Genomic DNA, 19,740 nt, shown 5'->3' with positions numbered 1-19,740 from the left:
GTGCCTTTTGTATTTAATTCCGATGCAATTTCTGTGTTTCATCGTCAATAAGATGGTCCAAGGGATAGAGTAAACCTGAAGTGAAGCATCGAAATCTTTAACTAGTATCACAGAAATAGATCAAAACATAGACAGAAAGCAGAGTCAGTCTTCTTGTACTTAAGTCGGCATTGTGCCTTTTGTATTTAATTCCGATGCAATTTCTGTGTTTCATCGTCAATGAGAAGGGCAGAGGGATACAGTAAACCTGAAGTGAAGCATCGGAATCTATAACTAGTGTCACAGGAATGGTTCATAGCATAGTCAGTAAGAAGAGCCAGTCTTCCTGTACTTAAGTCGGCATTGTGCCTTTTTTATTTAATTCCGATGCAATTTCTATGTTTCATCGTCAATTCGAAGGTCCAAGGGATACAGTAAACCTAGAGCGAAGCATCGGAACCTGTAACTAGTGTCACAGGAATGGTCCAAAACATAGACAGTTAGTAGAGTCAGTCTTCTTGTACTTAAGTCGGCATTGTGCCTTTTTTATTTAATTCCGATGCTATTTCTATGTTTCATCGTCAATACGAAGGTCCAAGGGATACAGTAAACCTAGAGCGAAGCATCGGAATCTATAACTTCTGTCGCAGGAATGGTTCAAATCATAGACAGTAAGAAGAGTCAGTCTTCTTGTACTTAATTCGCCATTGTGCATTTTTAATTTAATTCCGACGCAAATTCTGTGCTTCATCGTCTATAAGAACGTCAGAGGGATACAGTTAATCTGAAGTGAAGCATCAGAATCTATAACTAGTGTCACAGGAATGGTTCAAAACATAGACAGTAAGAAGACTCAGTCTTCTTGTACTTAAGTCGGCATTGTGCCTTTTGTATTTAATTCTGATGAAATTTCTGTGTTTTATCGTCAATAAGAAGGTCAGAGGAATACAGTAAACGTGAAGTGAAGCATCGGAATCTATAACTAGTGTCACAGGAATTTTTCAAGACATAGTCAGTAAGAAGAGTCACAGTCTTCTTGTACTTAAGTCGGCATTGTGCCTTTTGTATTTAAAACCGATGCAATTTCTGTGTTTCATCGTCAATATGAAGGTCCAAGGGATACAGTAAACCTGGAGTGAAGCATCGGAATCTATAACTAGGGTCAAAGGAATGGTTCAAAACATAGACAGTAAGATGAGTCAGTCTTCTTGTACTTATGTCGGCATTGTGCCTTTTGTACTTAATTTCGATGCAATTTCTGTGTTTCAACGCCAATAAAAAGGTCCCAGGGATACAGTAAACCTGAAGTGAAGCATCAGAATCAATAACTAGTGTCACAGGAATGGTTCAAAACATAGACAGTAAGATGAGTCAGTCTTCATGTACTTAAGTCGCCATTGGGCCTTTTGATTTTAATTCCGACGCAATTTGTGTGTTTCATCGTCAATAAGAAGGTCCAAGCGATACAGTAAACCTGAAGTGAAGCATCGGAATCTATAACTAGTGTCACAGGAATAGTTCAAAAGATAGAGAGTTGAAAGAGTCAGTCTTCTTGTACTTAAGTCGGCATTGTGCCTTTTGTATTTCATTCCGATGTAATTTTGTGTTTCATTGTCCATAAGACGTTCCGAGGGATACAGCAAACCTCAAGTGAAGCATCGGAATAAAAAAGTAGTGTCACAGGAATGGTTCAAAACATAGAGAGTTGGAAGAGTGAGAGTCGGCATTGTTCTTTTTCTATTTCATTCCAATGCGATTTCTGTGTCTCATCGTCAATAGGAAGGTCTAGGGGATACAGTAAACCTGAAGTGAAGCATCGGAATCTACAACTAGTGTCACAGGAATGGTTCAAAAAATAGTCTGTAAGAAGCGTCAGTCTTTTTGTACTTAAGTCGGCATTGTGCCTTTTCTATTAAATTCCGATGCATTTTCTGTGTTTCATCGTCAAAAAGAAGGGCCAAGGGATACAGTAAACCTGGAGTGAAGCATCAGAATCTATAACTAGTGTCACAGGAATGGTTCAAAACATAGTCCGTAAGAAGAGTCAGTCTTCTTGTACTTGAGCGGGCATTGTGCCTTTTGTATTTAATTCCGATGCAATTTCTGTGTTTCATCGTCAATAAGATGGTCCAAGGGATAGAGTAAACATGAAGTGAAGCATCGAAATCTATAACTAGTATCACAGAAATAGATCAAAACATAGACAGAAAGCAGAGTCAGTCTTCTTGTACTTAAGTCGGCATTGTGCCTTTTGTATTTAATTCCGATGCAATTTCTGTGTTTCATCGTCAATGAGAAGGGCAGAGGGATACAGTAAACCTGAAGTGAAGCATCGGAATCTATAACTAGTGTCACAGGAATGGTTCATAGCATAGTCAGTAAGAAGAGCCATTCTTCCTGTACTTAAGTCGGCATTGTGCCTTTTTTATTTAATTCCGATGCAATTTCTGTGTTTCATCGTCAATTCGAGGGTCCAAGGAATACAGTAAACCTAGAGCGAAGCATCGGAACCTGTAACTAGTGTCACAGGAATGGTCCAAAACATAGACAGTTAGTAGAGTCAGTCTTCTTTTCCTTAAGTCGGCATTGTGCCTTTTTTATTTAATTCCGATGCAATTTCTGTGTTTCATCGTCAATACGAAGGTCCAAGGGATACAGTAAACCTAGAGCGAAGCATCGGAATCTATAACTTCTGTCGCAGGAATGGTTCAAAGCATAGACAGTATGAAGAGTCAGTCTTCTTGTACTTAATTCGTTATTGTGCATTTTTAATTTAATTCCGACGCAAATTCTGTGCTTCATCGTCTATAAGAACGTCAGAGGGATACAGTTAATCTGAAGTGAAGCATCAGAATCTATAACTAGTGTCACAGGAATGGTTCAAAACATAGACAGTAAGAAGAGTCAGTCTTCTTGTACTTAAGTCGGCATTGTGCCTTTTGTATTTAATTCTGATGAAATTTCTGTGTTTTATCGTCAATAAGAAGGTCAGAGGAATACAGTAAACGTGAAGTGAAGCATCGGAATCTATAACTAGTGTCACAGGAATGGTTCAAGACATAGTCAGTAAGAAGAGTCACAGTCTTCTTGTACTTAAGTCGGCATTGTGCCTTTTGTATTTAAATCCGATGCAATTTCTGTGTTTCAACGCCAATAAAAAGGTCCCAGGGATACAGTAAACCTGAAGTGAAGCATCAGAATCTATAACTAGTGTCACAGGAATGGTTCAAAACATGGACAGTAAGATGAGTCAGTCTTCATGTACTTAAGTCGCCATTGGGCCTTTTGTTTTTAATTCCGACGCAATTTGTGTGTTTCATCGTCAATAAGAAGGTCCAGGCGATACAGTAAACCTGAAGTGAAGCATCGGAATCTATAACTAGTGTCACAGGAATAGTTCAAAACATAGAGAGTTGAAAGAGTCAGTCTTCTTGTACTTAAGTCGGCATTGTGCCTTTTGTATTTCATTCCGATGTAATTTTGTGTTTCATTGTCCATAAGACGTTCCGAGGGATACAGCAAACCTCAAGTGAAGCATCGGAATAAAAAAGTAGTGTTACAGGAATGGTTCAAAACATAGAGAGTTGGAAGAGTCAGTCTTCTTGTACTTAAGTCGGCATTGTTCTTTTTCTATTTCATTCCAATGCGATTTCTGTGTCTCATCGTCAATAGGAAGGTCTAGGGGATACAGTAAACCTGAAGTGAAGCATCGGAATCTACAACTAGTGTCACAGGAATGGTTCAAAACATAGTCTGTAAGAAGCGTCAGTCTTTTTGTACTTAAGTCGGCATTGTGCCTTTTCTATTAAATTCCAATGCAATTTCTGTGTTTCATCGTCAAAAAGAAGGGCCAAGGGATACAGTAAACCTGGAGTGAAGCATCAGAATCTATAACTAGTGTCACAGGCATGGTTCAAAACATAGTCCGTAAGAGGAGTCAGTGTTCTTGTACTTGAGCGGGCATTGTGACTTTTGTATTTAATTCCGATGCAATTTCTGTGTTTCATCGTCAATAAGATGGTCCAAGGGATAGAGTAAACCTGAAGTGAAGCACCGAAATCTATAACTAGTATCACAGAAATAGTTCAAAACATAGACAGAAAGCAGAGTCAGTCTTCTTGTACTTGAGTCGGCATTGTGCATTTTCTATTTAATTCCGATGCAATTTCTGTGTTTCATCATCAATAAGAAGGGCAGAGGGATACAGTAAACCTGAAGTAATGCATTTCAATCTATAACTAGTGTCACAGGAATGGTTCAAAACATAGACGGTAGGATGAATCAGTCTTCTTGTACTTAAGTCGGCATTGTGCCTTTTCTATTTAATTCCGATGCAATTTCTGTGTTTCATCGTCAATAAGAAGGTCCAAGGGATACGGTGAATCTAAAGTGAAGCATCGGAATCTGTAACTAGTGTCACCGGAATGGTTCAAAGCATAGTCAGTAAGAAGAGCCAGTCTTCTTGTACTTAAGACGGCATTGTGCATTTTGTATTTAATTCCGATGCAATTTCTGTGTTTCTTCGTCAATAAGAAAGTCCAAGGGAAACAGTAAATCTGGAGTGAAGCATCGTAATCTGTTACTAGTGTCACAGGAATGGTTCAAAACATAGTCAGTAAGAGGAGTCAGTCTTCTTGTACCTAAGTCGGTATTGTGCCTTTGTATTTAATTCCGAAGCAATTTATGTGTTTCATCGTCAATAAGAAGGTCCAAGGGATACAGTAAACCTGAAGTGAAGCATCGGAATCTATAACTTGTGTCACAGGAATGGTTCAAAACATAGTCAGTAAGAAGAGTCAGTCTTCTTGTACTTAAGTCATCATTGTGCCTTTTCTTTTTAAGTCTGATGCAATATCTGTGATTCATTGTTAATAAGAGTGTCCAAGGGATACAGTAAACCTGGAGTGAAGCATCGGAATCTATAACTAGTGTCACCGGAATGGTTCAAAACATAGACAGTAAGAAGTGTCAGACTTCTTATACTTAAGTCGGCATTGTGCCTTTTCTATTTAATCCCGATGCAATTTCTGTGTTTCTTCGTCAATAAGAAGGTCCAAGGGATACAGTGAACCTGAAGTGAAGCATCGGAATCTATAACTAGTGTCACAGGAATGGCTCAAAGCATAGTCAGTAAGAAGAGTCAGTCTTCTTGTACTTAAGTCGGCATTGTGCCTTTTGTATTTAATTCCGATGCAATTTCTGTGTTTCATCGTCAATAAGAACGTCCAAGGGATACAGTAAACCTGGAGTGAAGAATCGGAATCTATAATTAGTTTCACACGAATGGTTCAAAACATAGACAGTAAGAAGAGTTAGTCTTCTTGTACTTGAGTCGGCATTGTGCATTTTCTATTTAATTCCGATGCAATTTCTGTGTTTCATCATCAATAAGAAGGGCAGAGGGATACAGTAAACCTGAAGTAATGCATTGGAATCTATAACTAGTGTCACAGGAATGGTTCAAAACATAGACGGTAGGATGAATCAGTCTTCTTGTACTTAAGTCGGCATTGTGCCTTTTCTATTTAATTCCGATGCAATTTCTGTGTTTCATCGTCAATAAGAAGGTCCAAGGGATACGGTGAATCTAAAGTGAAGCATCGGAATCTGTAACTAGTGTCACCGGAATGGTTCAAAGCATAGTCAGTAAGAAGAGCCAGTCTTCTTGTACTTAAGACGGCATTGTGCATTTTGTATTTAATTCCGATGCAATTTCTGTGTTTCTTCGTCAATAAGAAAGTCCAAGGCAAACAGTAAATCTGGAGTGAAGCATCGTAACCTGTTACTAGTGTCACAGGAATGGTTCAAAACATAGTCAGTAAGAGGAGTCAGTCTTCTTGTACCTAAGTCGGTATTGTGCCTTTGTATTTAATTCCGAAGCAATTTATGTGTTTCATCGTCAATAAGAAGGTCCAAGGGATACAGTAAACCTGAAGTGAAGCATCGGAATCTATAACTTGTGTCACAGGAATGGTTCAAAACATAGTCAGTAAGAAGAGTCAGTCTTCTTGTACTTAAGTCATCATTGTGCCTTTTCTTTTTAATTCTGATGCAATTTCTGTGATTCATTGTTAATAAGAGTGTCCAAGGGATACAGAAAACTTGGAGTGAAGCATCGGAATCTATAACTAGTGTCACCGGAATGGTTCAAAACATAGACAGTAAGAAGTGTCAGACTTCTTTTACTTAAATCGGCATTGTGCCTTTTGTATTTAATTCCGATGCAATTTCTGTGTTTCATCGTCAATAAGAAGGTCCAAGGGATACAGTAAACCTGGAGTGAAGCATCGTAGTCTATAACTAATGTCACAGGAATGGTTCAAAACATAGACAGTAAGGAGAGTCAGTCTTCTTGTACTTAATTCGGCATTGTGCTTTTTGTATTTAATTCTGAAGCAATTTCTGTGTTTCATCGTCAATAAGAAGGTCAGAGGGATACAGTAAACCTAAAGTGAAGCATCGGAATCTATAACTAGTGTCACAGGAAAGCTTCAAACATAGACAGTAAGAAGAGTCAGTCTTCCTGTACTTAATTCGGGATTGTGCTTTTTGTATTTTATTCCGATGCAATTTCTGTGTTTCATCGTCACTAAGAAGGTCAGTGGGATACAGTAATCCTCAAGTTAAGCATCGGAATCTATAACTAGTGTCACATGAATGGTTCAAAACATAGTCAGTAAGAAGAGTCAGTCTTCCTGTAGTGAAGTCGGTATTGTGCCTTTTCTATTTAATTCCTATGCAATTTCTGTGTTTCATCGTCAACAAGAAGGTCAGAGGGATACAGTAAACCTAAAGTGAAGCATCGGAATCTATAACTAGTGTCACAGGAATGGTTCAAAACATAGACAGTAACATGAATCAGTCTTCTTGTACTTAAGTCGGCATTGTGCCTTTTCTATTTAATTCCGATGCAATTTCTGTGTTTCATCGTCAATAAGAAGGTCCAAGGGATACGGCGAATCTAAAGTGAAGCATCGGAATCTGTAACTAGTGTCACAGGAATGGTTCAAAGCATAGTCAGTAAGAAGAGCCAGTCTTCTTGTACTTAAGACGGCATTGTGCATTTTGTATTTAATTCCGATGCAATTTCTGTGTTTCATCGTCAATAAGAAAGTCCAAGGGAAACAGTAAATCTGGAGTGAAGCATCGTAATCTGTTACTAGTGTCACAGGAATGGTTCAAAACATAGTCAGTAAGAGGAGTCAGTCTTCTTGTACCTAAGTCGGTATTGTGCCTTTGTATTTAATTCCGAAGCAATTTATGTGTTTCATCGTCAATAAGAAGGTCCAAGGGATACAGTAAACCTGAAGTGAAGCATCGGAATCTATAACTAGTTTCACAGGAATGGTTCAAAACATAGTCAGTAAGAAGAGTCAGTCTTCTTGTACTTAAGTCATCGTTGTGCCTTTTCTTTTTAATTCTGATGCAATTTCTGTGATTCATTGTTAATAAGAGTGTCCAAGGGATACAGTAAACCTGGAGTGAAGCATCGGAATCTATAACTAGTGTCACCGGAATGGTTCAAAACATAGACAGTAAGAAGTGTCAGACTTCTTTTACTTAAATCGGCATTGTGCCTTTTGTATTTAATTCCGATGCAATTTCTGTGTTTGATCGTCAATAAGAAGGTCCAAGGGATACAGTAAACCTGGAGTGAAGCATAGTAGTCTATAACTAATGTCACAGGAATGGTTCAAAACATAGACAGTAAGGAGAGTCAGTCTTCTTGTACTTAATTCGGCATTCTGCTTTTTGTATTTAATTCTGAAGCAATTTCTGTGTTTCATCGTCAATAAGAAGGTCAGAGGGATACAGTAAACCTGAAGTGAAGCATCCGAATCTATAACTAGTGTCACAGGCAAGGTTCAAACATAGACAGTAAGAAGAGTCAGTCTTCCTGTACTTAATTCGGGATTGTGCTTTTTGTATTTTATTCCGATGCAATTTCTGTGTTTCATCGTCACTAAGAAGGTCAGTGGGATACAGTAATCCTCAAGTTAAGCATCGGAATCTATAACTAGTGTCACATGATTGGTTCAAAACATAGTCAGTAAGAAGAGTCAGTCTTCCTGTAGTGAAGTCGGTATTGTGCCTTTTCTATTTAATTCCTATGCAATTTCTGTGTTTCATCGTCAATAAGAAGGTCAGAGGGATACAGTAAACCTAAAGTGAAGCATCGGAATCTATAACTAGTGTCACACGAATGGTTCAAAGCATAGACAGTTGCAAGAGTCATTCTTCTTGTACTTAAGTCGGCATTGTGCCTTTTCTATTTAATTCCGATGCAATTTCTGTGTTTCATCGTCAATAAGAAGGTCAGAGGGATACAGTAAACCTGAAGTGAAGCATCGGAATCTATAACTAGTGACACAGGCATGGTTCAAAGCATAGTCAGTAAGAAGAGCCAGTCTTCTAGTACTTAAGTCGGCATTGTGCCGTTTGTATTTAATTCCGATGCAATTTCTGTGTTTCACCGTCAATAACAAGTTCCAAGGGAAACAGTAAACCTGGAGTGAAGCATCGTAATCTGTAACTAGTGTCACAGGAATGGTTCAAATCATAGTCAGTAAGAGGAGTCAGTCTTCTTGTACCTAAGTCGGTATTGTGCCTTAGTATTTAATTCCGAAGCAATTTCTGTGTTTCATCGTCAATAATAAGGTCCAAGGGATACAGTAAACCAGAAGTGAAGCATCGGAATCTATAACTAGTGTCACAGGAATGGTTCAAAACATAGTCAGTAAGAAGAGTCAGTCCTCTTGTACTTAAGTCATCATTGTGCCTTTTCTTTTTAATTCTGATGCAATTTCCGTGATTCATTGTTAATAAGAGTGTCCAAGGGATACAGTAAACCTGGAGTGAAGCATCGGAATCTATAACTAGTGTCACAGGAATGGTTCAAAACATAGACAGTAAGAAGTGTCAGACTTCTTTTACTTAAATCGGCATTGTGCCTTTTGTATTTAATTCCGATGCAATTTCTGTGTTTGATCGTCAATAAGAAGGTCCAAGGGATACAGTAAACCTGGAGTGAAGCATCGTAGTCTATAACTAATGTCACAGGAATGGTTCAAAACATAGACAGTAAGGAGAGCCAGTCTTCTTGTACTTAATTCGACATTGTGCTTTTTGTATTTAATTCTGAAGCAATTTCTGTGTTTCATCGTCAATAAGAAGGTCCGAGGGATGCAGTGAACCTGAAGTGAAGCATCTGAATCTATAACTAGTGTCACAGGAAAGGTTCAAACATAGACAGTAAGAAGAGTCAGTCTTCCTGTACTTAATTCGGGATTGTGCTTTTTGTATTTTATTCCGATGCAATTTCTGTGTTTCATCGTCACTAAGAAGGTCAGTGGGATACAGTAATCCTCAAGTTAAGCATCGGAATCTATAACTAGTGTCACATGATTGGTTCAAAACATAGTCAGTAAGAAGAGTCAGTCTTCCTGTAGTGAAGTCGGTATTGTGCCTTTTCTATTTAATTCCTATGCAATTTCTGTGTTTCATCGTCAATAAGAAGGTCAGAGGGATACAGTAAACCTAAAGTGAAGCATCGGAATCTATAACTAGTGTCACACGAATGGTTCAAAGCATAGACAGTTGCAAGAGTCATTCTTCTTGTACTTAAGTCGGCATTGTGCCTTTTCTATTTAATTCCGATGCAATTTCTGTGTTTCATCGTCAATAAGAAGGTCAGAGGGATACAGTAAACCTGAAGTGAAGCATCGGAATCTATAACTAGTGACACAGGCATGGTTCAAAGCATAGTCAGTAAGAAGAGCCAGTCTTCTAGTACTTAAGTCGGCATTGTGCCGTTTGTATTTAATTCCGATGCAATTTCTGTGTTTCACCGTCAATAACAAGTTCCAAGGGAAACAGTAAACCTGGAGTGAAGCATCGTAATCTGTAACTAGTGTCACAGGAATGGTTCAAATCATAGTCAGTAAGAGGAGTCAGTCTTCTTGTACCTAAGTCGGTATTGTGCCTTAGTATTTAATTCCGAAGCAATTTCTGTGTTTCATCGTCAATAATAAGGTCCAAGGGATACAGTAAACCAGAAGTGAAGCATCGGAATCTATAACTAGTGTCACAGGAATGGTTCAAAACATAGTCAGTAAGAAGAGTCAGTCCTCTTGTACTTAAGCCATCATTGTGCCTTTTCTTTTTAATTCTGATGCAATTTCCGTTATTCATTGTTAATAAGAGTGTCCAAGGGATACAGTAAACCTGGAGTGAAGCATCGGAATCTATAACTAGTGTCACAGGAATGGTTCAAAACATAGACAGTAAGAAGTGTCAGAATTCTTTTACTTAAATCGGCATTGTGCCTTTTGTATTTAATTCCGATGCAATTTCTGTGTTTGATCGTCAATAAGAAGGTCCAAGGGATACAGTAAACCTGGAGTGAAGCATCGTAGTCTATAACTAATGTCACAGGAATGGTTCAAAACATAGACAGTAAGGAGAGCCAGTCTTCTTGTACTTAATTCGACATTGTGCTTTTTGTATTTAATTCTGAAGCAATTTCTGTGTTTCATCGTCAATAAGAAGGTCCGAGGGATGCAGTGAACCTGAAGTGAAGCATCTGAATCTATAACTAGTGTCACAGGAAAGGTTCAAACATAGACAGTAAGAAGAGTCAGTCTTTCTGTACTTAATTCGGGATTGTGCTTTTTGTATTTTATTCCGATGCAATTTCTGTGTTTCATCGTCACTAAGAAGGTCAGTGGGATACAGTAATCCTCAAGTTAAGCATCGGAATCTATAACAAGTGTCACATGAATGGTTCAAAACGTAGTCAGTAAGAAGAGTCAGTCTTCCTGTAGAGAAGTCGGTATTGTGCCTTTTCTATTTAATTCCTATGCAATTTCTTTGTTTTATCGTCGATAAGAAGGTCAGAGGGATGCAGTAAACCTAAAGTGAAGCATCGGAATCTATAACTAGTGTCACACGAATGGTTCAAAGCATAGACAGTTGCAAGAGTCATTCTTCTTGAACTTAAGTCGGCATTGTGCCTTTTGTATTTAATTCCGATGCAATTTCTGTGTTTCATCGTCAATAAGAAGGTCCAAGGGATACAGTAAACCTGAAATGAAACATCGGAAACTATAACTAGTGTCACAGGAATGGTTCAAAACATAGACAGTAGGAAAACTCTGTCTACATGTACTTAAGTTGGCATTGTGCCTTTTGTTTTTAATTCCGATGCAATTTCTGTGTTTCACCGTCAATAAGAAGGTCCAAGGGAAACAGTAAACCTGGAGTGAAGCATCGGAATCCATAACTAGTGTCACATTAATGGTTCAAAACATAGAGATTTGGAAGATTCAGTCTTCTTGTACTTAAGTCGGAATTGTGGCTTTTGTGTTTCATTCCGATGCAATTTCTGAGTTTCATCGTCCATAAGAAGGTCCGAGGGATACAGTAAACGTCAAGTGAAGCATCGGATTAAAAAACTAGTGACACAGGAATGGTTCAAAACATAGTCAGTAAGAAGTGTCAGTCTTCTAGAACTTAATTCGGCATTGTGCCTTTTCTATTTAATTCCGATGCAATTTCTGTGTTTCATCGTCAATAAGAAGGTCAGAGGGATACAGTAAACCTGAAGTGAAGCATCGGAATCTATAACTAGTGTCGCAGGAATGGTTCAAAGCATAGTCAGTAAGAAGAGCCAGTCTTCTAGTACTTAAGTCGGCATTGTGACGTTTGTCTTTAATTCCGATGCAATTTCTGTGTTTCACCGTCAATAAGAAGTTCCAAGGGAAACAGTAAACCTGGAGTGAAGCATCGGAATCTGTAACTAGTGTCACAGGAATGGTTCAAAACATAGACAGGAAGAAGAGTCAGTCTTCTTGTACTTAAGTCGGCATTGTGCCTTTTTTATTTAATTCCGATGCAATTTCTGTGTTTCATCGTCAATAAGAAGGTCCAAGGGATACAGTAAACCAGAAGTGAAGCATCGGAATCTATAACTAGTGTCACAGGAATGGTTCAAAACATAGTCAGTAAGAAGAGTCAGTCTTCTTGTACTTAAGTCATCATTGTGCCTTTTCTTTTTAATTCTGATGCAATTTCTGTGATTCATTGATAATAAGAGTGTCCAAGGGATACAGTAAACTTGGAGTGAAGCATCGGAATCTATAACTAGTGTCACAGGAATGGTTCAAAACAAAGACAGTAAGAAGTGTCACACTTCTTTTACTTAAATCGGCATTGTGCCTTTTGTATTTAATTCCGATGCAATTTCTGTGTTTGATCGTCAATAAGAAGGTCCAAGGGATACAGTAAACCTGGAGTGAAGCATCGTAGTCTATAACTAATGTCACAGGAATGGTTCAATACATAGACAGTAAGGAGAGTCGGTCTTCTTGTACTTAATTCGACATTGTGCTTTTTGTATTTAATTCTGAAGCAATTTCTGTGTTTCATCGTCAATAAGAAGGTCAGAGGGATACAGTCAACCTGAAGTGAAGCATCTGATTCTATAACTAGTGTCACAGGAAAGGTTTAAACATAGACAGTAAGAAGAGTCAGTCTTCCTGTACTTAATTCGGGATTGTGCTTTTTGTATTTTATTCCAATGAAATTTCTGTGTTTCATCGTCACTAAGAAGGTCAGTGGGATACAGTAATCCTCAAGTTAAGCATCGGAATCTATAACTAGTGTCACATGAATGGTTCAAAACATACTCAGTAAGAAGAGTCAGTCTTCCTGTAGAGAAGTCGGTATTGTGCCTTTTCTATTTAATTCCTATGCAATTTCTTTGTTTCATCGTCAATAAGAAGGTCAGAGGGATACAGTTACCCTAAAGTGAAGCATCGGAATCTATAACTAGTGTCACACGAATGGTTCAAAGCATAGACAGTTGCAAGAGTCATTCTTCTTGTACTTAAGTCGGCATTGTGCCTTTTGTATTTAATTCCGATGCAATTTCTGTGTTTCATCGTCAATAAGAAGTTCCAAGGGATACAGTAAACCTGAAATGAAACATCGGAATCAATAACTAGTGTCACAGGAATGGTTCAAAACATAGACAGTAGGAAAACTCAGTCTACATGTACTTAAGTTGGCATTGTGCCTTTTTTTTTTAATTCCGATGCAATTTCTGTGTTTCACCGTCAATAAGGAGGTCCAAGGGAAACAGTAAACCTGGAGTGAAGCATCGGAATCTATAGCTAGTGTCACATTAATGGTTCAAAACATAGAGATTTGGAAGATTCAGTCTTCTTGTACTTAAGTCGGAATTGTGGCTTTTGTGTTTCATTCCAATGGAATTTCTGAGTTTCATCGTCCATAAGAAGGTCCGAGGGATACAGTAAACGTCAAGTGAAGCATCGGATTAAAAAACAAGTGACACAGGAATGGTTCAAAACATAGTCAGTAAGAAGAGTCAGTCTTCTTGTACTTAAGTCGGCATTGTGCCTTTTCTACTTAATTCCGATGCAATTTCTGTGTTTCATCGTCAATACGAAGGTCAGAGGGATACAGTAAACCTGGAGTGAAGCATCGGAATCTATAACTAGGGTCAAAGGAATGGTTCAAAACATAGACAGTAAGATGAGTCTGTCTTCATGTACTTAAGACACCATTGTGCCTTTTGTATTTAATTCCGATGCAATTTGTGTGTTTCATCGTCAATAAGAAGGTCCAAGGGATACAGTAAAGCTGAAGTGAAGCATCGGAATCTATAACTAGTGTCACAGGAATAGTTCAAAACATAGAGAGTTGAAAGAGTCAGTCTTCTTGTACTTAAGTCGGCATTGTGCCTTTTGTATTTCATTCCGATGTAATTTTGTGTTTCATTGTCCATAAGAAGGTCCGAGGGATACTCTAAACCTCAAGTGAAGCATCGGAATAAAAAAGTAGTGTCACATTGATGGTTCAAAACATAGAGAGTTGGAAGAGACAGTCTTCTTGTATTTAAGTCGGCATTGTTCTTTTTCTATTTCATTCCAATGCCATTTCTGTGTCTCATCGTCAATAGGAAAGTCTAGGGGATACAGTAAACCTGAAGTGAAGCATCGGAATCTACAACTAGTGTCACAGGAATGGTTCATAACATAGTCTGTAAGAGGCGTCAGTCTTTTTGTACTTAAGTCGGCATTGTGCCTATTCTATTTAATTCCGATGCAATTTCTGTGTTTCATCGTCAAAAAGAAGGGCCAAGGGATACAGTAAACCCGGAGTGAAGCATCAGAATCTATAACTAGTGTCACCGGAATGGTTCAAAACATAGAGATTTGGAAGATTCAGTCTTCTTGTACTTCAGTCGGAATTGTGGCTTTTGTGTTTCATTCCGATGCAATTTCTGTGTTTCATCGTCCTTAAGAAGGTCCGAGGGTTACAGTAAACGTCAAGTGAAGCATCGTATTAAAAAACTAGTGACACAGGAATGGTGCAAAACATAGTCAGTAAGAAGAGTCATTCTTCTTGTACTTAAGTCGGCATTGTGCCTTTTCTATTTTATTCCGATGCAATTTCTGTGTTTCATCGTCAATAAGAGGGTCAGAGGGATACAGTAAACCTGAAGTGAAGCATCAGAATCTATAAGTAGTGTCACAGGCATGGTTCAAAGCATAGTCAGTAAGAAGAGCCAGTCTTCTAGTACTTAAGTCGGCATTGTGCCGTTTGTATTTAATTCCGATGCAATTTCTGTGTTTCACCGTCAATAACAAGTTCCAAGGGAAACAGTAAACCTGGAGTGAAGCATCGTAATCTGTAACTAGTGTCACAGGAATGGTTCAAATCATAGTCAGTAAGAGGAGTCAGTCTTCTTGTACCTAAGTCGGTATTGTGCCTTTGTATTTAATTCCGAAGCAATTTCTGTGTTTCATCGTCAATAATAAGGTCCAAGGGATACAGTAAACCAGAAGTGAAGCATCGGAATCTATAACTAGAGTCACAGGAATGGTTCAAAACATAGTCAGTAAGAAGAGTCAGTCTTCTTGTACTTAAGTCATCATTGTGCCTTTTCTTTTTAATTCTGATGCAATTTCTGTGATTCATTGTTATTAAGAGTGTCCAAGGGATACAGTTAACCTGGAGTGAAGCATCGGCATCTATAACTAGTGTCACAGGAATGGTTCAAAACATAGACAGTAAGAAGTGTCAGACTTCTTTTACTTAAATCGGCATTGTGCCTTTTGTATTTAATTCCGATGCAATTTCTGTGTTTGATCGTCAATAAGAAGGTCGAAGGGATACAGTAAACCTGGAGTGAAGCATCGTAGTCTATAACTAATGTCACAGGAATGGTTCAAAACATAGACAGTAAGGAGAGTCAGTCTTCTTGTACTTAATTCGACATTGTGCTTTTTGTATTTAATTCTGAAGCAATTTCTGTGTTTCATCGTCAATAAGAAGGTCACAGGGATACAGTGAACCTGAAGTGAAGCATCTCAATCTATAACTAGTGTCACAGGAAAGGTTCAAACATAGACAGTAAGAAGAGTCAGTCTTCCTGTACTTAATTCGGGATTGTGCTTTTTGTATTTTATTCCGATGCCATTTCTGTGTTTCATCGTCACTAAGAAGGTCAGTGGGATACAGTAATCCTCAAGTTAAGCATCGGAATCTATAACTAGTGTCACATGAATGGTTCAAAACATAGTCAGTAAGAAGAGTCAGTTTTCCTGTAGAGAAGTCGGTATTGTGCCTTTTCTATTTAATTCCTATGCAATTTCTTTGTTTCATCGTCAATAAGAAGGTCAGAGGGATACAGTAAACCTAAAGTGAAGCATCGGAATCTATAACTAGTGTCACAGGAATGGATCAAAACATAGTCAGTAAGAAGAGCCAGTCCTCTAGTACTTAAGTCGGCATTGTGCCGTTTGTATTTAATTCCGATGCAATTTCTGTGTTTCATCGTCAATAAGAAGGTCCAAGGGATACAGTAAACCAGAAATGAAACATCGGAATCTATAACTAGTGTAACAGGAATGGTTCAAAACATAGACAGTAGGAAAACTCAGTCTACATGTACTTAAGTTGGCATTGTGCCTTTTGTTTTTAATTCCGATGCAATTTCTGTGTTTCACCGTCAATAAGAAGGTCCAAGCGAAACAGTAAACCTGGAGTGAAGCATCGGAATCTATAGCTAGTGTCACATTAATGGTTCAAAACATAGAGATTTGGAAGATTCAGTCTTCTTGTACTTAAGTCGTAATTGTGGCTTTAGTGTTTCATTCCGATGCAATTTCTGAGTTTCATTGTCCATAAGAAGGGCCAAGGGATACTGTAAACGTCAAGTGAAGCATCGGATTAGAAAACTAGTGACACAGGAATGGTTCAAAACATAGTCAGTAAGAAGAGTCAGTCTTCTTGTACTTAAGTCGGCATTGTGCCTTTTCTATTTAATTCCGATGCAATTTCTGTGTTTCATCGTCAATAAGAAGGTCAGAGGGATTCAGTAAACCTGAAGTGAAGCATCGGAATCTTTAACTAGTGTCACAGGAATGGTTCAAAACATAGTCAGTAAGAAGAGCCAGTCTTCTAGTACTTAAGTCAGCATTGTGCCGTTTGTATTTAATTCCGATGCAATTACTGTGTTTCACCGTCAATAAGAAGTTCCAAGGGAAACAGTAAACCTGGAGTGAAGCATCGGAATCTGTAACTAGTGTCACAGGAATGGTTCAAAACATAGACAGCAAGAAGAGTCAGTCTTCTTGTACTGAAGTCGGCATTGTGCCTTTTTTATTTAATTCCGATGCAATTTCTGTGTTTCATCGTCAACAAGAATGTCCAAGGGATACAGTAAACCTAGAGCGAAGCATCAGAATCTATAACTTGTGTCGCAGGAATGGTTCAAAGCATTGACAGTAAGAAGAGTCAGTCTTCTTGTACTTAATTCGGCATTGTGCCTTTTTTATTTAATTCCGACGCAAATTCTGTGTTTCATCGTCTATAAGAACGTCAGAGGGATACAGTTAATCTGAAGCGAAGCATCGGAATCTATAACTAGTGTCACAGGAATATTTCAAAACATAGACAGTAAGAGGAGTCAGTCTTCTTGTACTTAAGTCGCCATTGTGCCTTTTGTATTTAATTCTGATGAAATTTCTGTGTTTTATCGTCAATAAGAAGGTCAGAGGAATACAGTAAACATGAAGTGAAGCATCGGAATCTATAACTAGTGTCACAGGAATGGTTCAAGACATAGTCAGTAAGAAGAGTCACAGTCTTCTTGTACTTAAGTCGGCATTGTGCCTTTTGTATTTAATTCCGATGCAATATCTGTGTTTCATCGTCAATATGAAGGTCCAAGGGATACAGTAATGCTGAAGTGAAGCATCGGAATCTATAACTAGTGTCACAGAAATAGTTCAAAACATAGAGAGTTGAAAGAGTCAGTCTTCTTGTACTTATGTCGGCATTGTGCCTTTTGTATTTCATTCCGATGTAATTTTGTGTTTCATTGTCCATAAGAAGGTCCGAGGGATACGGTAAACCTCAAGTGAAGCATCGGAATGAAAAAGTAGTGTCACAGGAATGGTTCAAAACATAGAGAGTTGGAAGAGTCAGTCTTCTTGTACTTAAGTCGGCATTGTTCTTTTTCTATTTCATTCCAATGCTATTTCTATGTCTCATCGTCAATAGGAAAGTCTAGGGGATACAGTAAACCTGAAGTGAAGCATCGGAATCTACAACTAGTGTCACAGGAATGGTTCAAAACATAGTCTGTAAGAAGCGTCAGTCTTTTTGTACTTAAGACGGCATTGTGCTTTTTCTATTTCATTCCGATGCAATTTCTGTGTTTCATCGTCAAAATGAAGGGCCAAGGGATACAGTAAACCTGGAGTGAAGCATCAGAATCTATAACCAGTGTCACAGGAATGGTTCAAATCATAGTCCGTAAGAAGAGTCAGTCTTCTTGTACTTGAGCGGGCATTGTGCCTTTTGTATTTAATTCCGATGCAATTTCTGTGCTTCATCGTCAATAAGATGGTCCAAGGGATACAGTAAACCTGAAGTGAAGCATCAGCATCTATAACTAGTGTGACAGGAATGGTTCAAAACATAGACAGTAAGATGAGTCAGTCTTCATGTACTTATGTCGCCATTGTGACTTTGTACTTAATTCCGATGCTATTTCTGTGTTTCATCGTCAATAAGAAGGTCCAAGGGATACAGTAAACCTGATGTGAAGCATCGGAATCTATAACTAGTGTCAAAGGAATGGTTCAAAACATAGACAGTAGGAAGAGTCAGTTTTCTTGTACTTAAGTCGGTATTGTGCTTTTTCTATTTAATTCCGATGCTATTTCTGTGTTTCATCGTCAATAAGAAAGTCAGAGGGATACAGTAAACCTGAAGTGAAGCATCTGAATCTATAACTAGTGTCACAGGAATGGTTCAAAACATAGAGAGTTGGAAAAGTCAGTCTTCCTGTACTTAATTCGGCATTGTGTCTATTGTATTTCATTCCGATGCATGTTCTGTGTTAAATCGTCCATAAGAAGGTCCGAGGGATACAGTAAACCGCAAGTGAAACATCGGAATAAAAAACTAGTGTCACAGGATGGTTCAAAACATAGAGAGTAGGAAGAGTCAGCCTTCTTGTACTTAAGTCGGCATTGTGCCTTTTATATTTAATTCCTATGCGATTTCTGTGTTTCATCGCTAATAAGAAGGTCCAAGGGATACAGTAAACCTGAAGTGAAGCATCAGAATCTATAACTAGTGTCACAGGTATGGTTCCAAACAGTCCGTAAGAAGAGTCAGTCTTCTTGTACTTAAGCGGTCATTGTGCCTTTTGTATTTATTTCTGATGCATTTTCTGTGTTTCATCGTCAATAAGAAGGTCCAAGGGATACAATAAACCTGAAGTGAAGCATCGAAATCTATAACTAGTATCACAGAAATGGTTCAAAACATAGACAGAAAGCAGAGTCAGTCTTCTTGTACTTAAGTCGGCATTGTGCCTTTTGTATTTAATTCCGATGCAATTTCTGTGTTTCATCGTCAATAAGAAGGGCAGAGGGATACAGTAAAGCTGAAGTGAAGCATCGGAATTTATAACTAGTGTCACAGGAATGGTTCAAATCAAAGACAGTAGGAAGAATCAGTCTTCTTGTACTTAAGTCGGCATTGTGCTTTTTGTAATTAATTCCAATGCAATTTCTGTGTTTCATCGTCAATAAGAAGGTCTAAGGGAGACAGTAAACCTGGAGTGAAGCATCGGAATCTGTAACTAGTGTCACAGGAATGGTTCAAAACATAGACAGTAAGAAGAGTCAGTCTTTTTGTACTTAAGTCGGCATTGTCCCTTTTTTATTTAATTCCGATGCAATTTCTGTGTTTCATCGTCAATAAGAAGGTCCAAGGGATACAGTAAACCGAGAGTGAAGCATCGGAATCTATAACTAGTGTCACAGGAATGGTTCAAAACATAGACAGTAAGAAGAGTCAGTCTCCTTGTACGTAATTCGGCGTTGTGCCTTTTGTATTTAATTCCGACGCAATGTCTGTGTTTCATCGTCAATGTAAAGGACCAAGGGATACAGTAAACCTGGAGTGAAGCATCGGAATCTATAACTAGTGTCAAAGGAATGGTTTAAAACATAGACAGTAAGATGAGTCAGTCTCCTTGTACTTAAAACGGCATTGTGCCTTTTCTATTTAATTCCGATGCAATCTCTGTGTTTCATCGTCAATAAGAGATTCCAAGGGATACAGTAAACCTGGAGTGAAGCATCGGAATCAATAACTAGTGTCATAGGAATGGTTCAGAACGTAGACAGTAAGATGAGTGAGTCTTCTTGTACT

Source organism: Schistocerca piceifrons, chromosome 3 (assembly GCF_021461385.2).
Source record: "Schistocerca piceifrons isolate TAMUIC-IGC-003096 chromosome 3, iqSchPice1.1, whole genome shotgun sequence".
In the NCBI taxonomy this organism is placed as follows: Eukaryota; Metazoa; Arthropoda; class Insecta; order Orthoptera; family Acrididae; genus Schistocerca; species Schistocerca piceifrons.
This window is presented reverse-complemented; position numbering follows the sequence as displayed.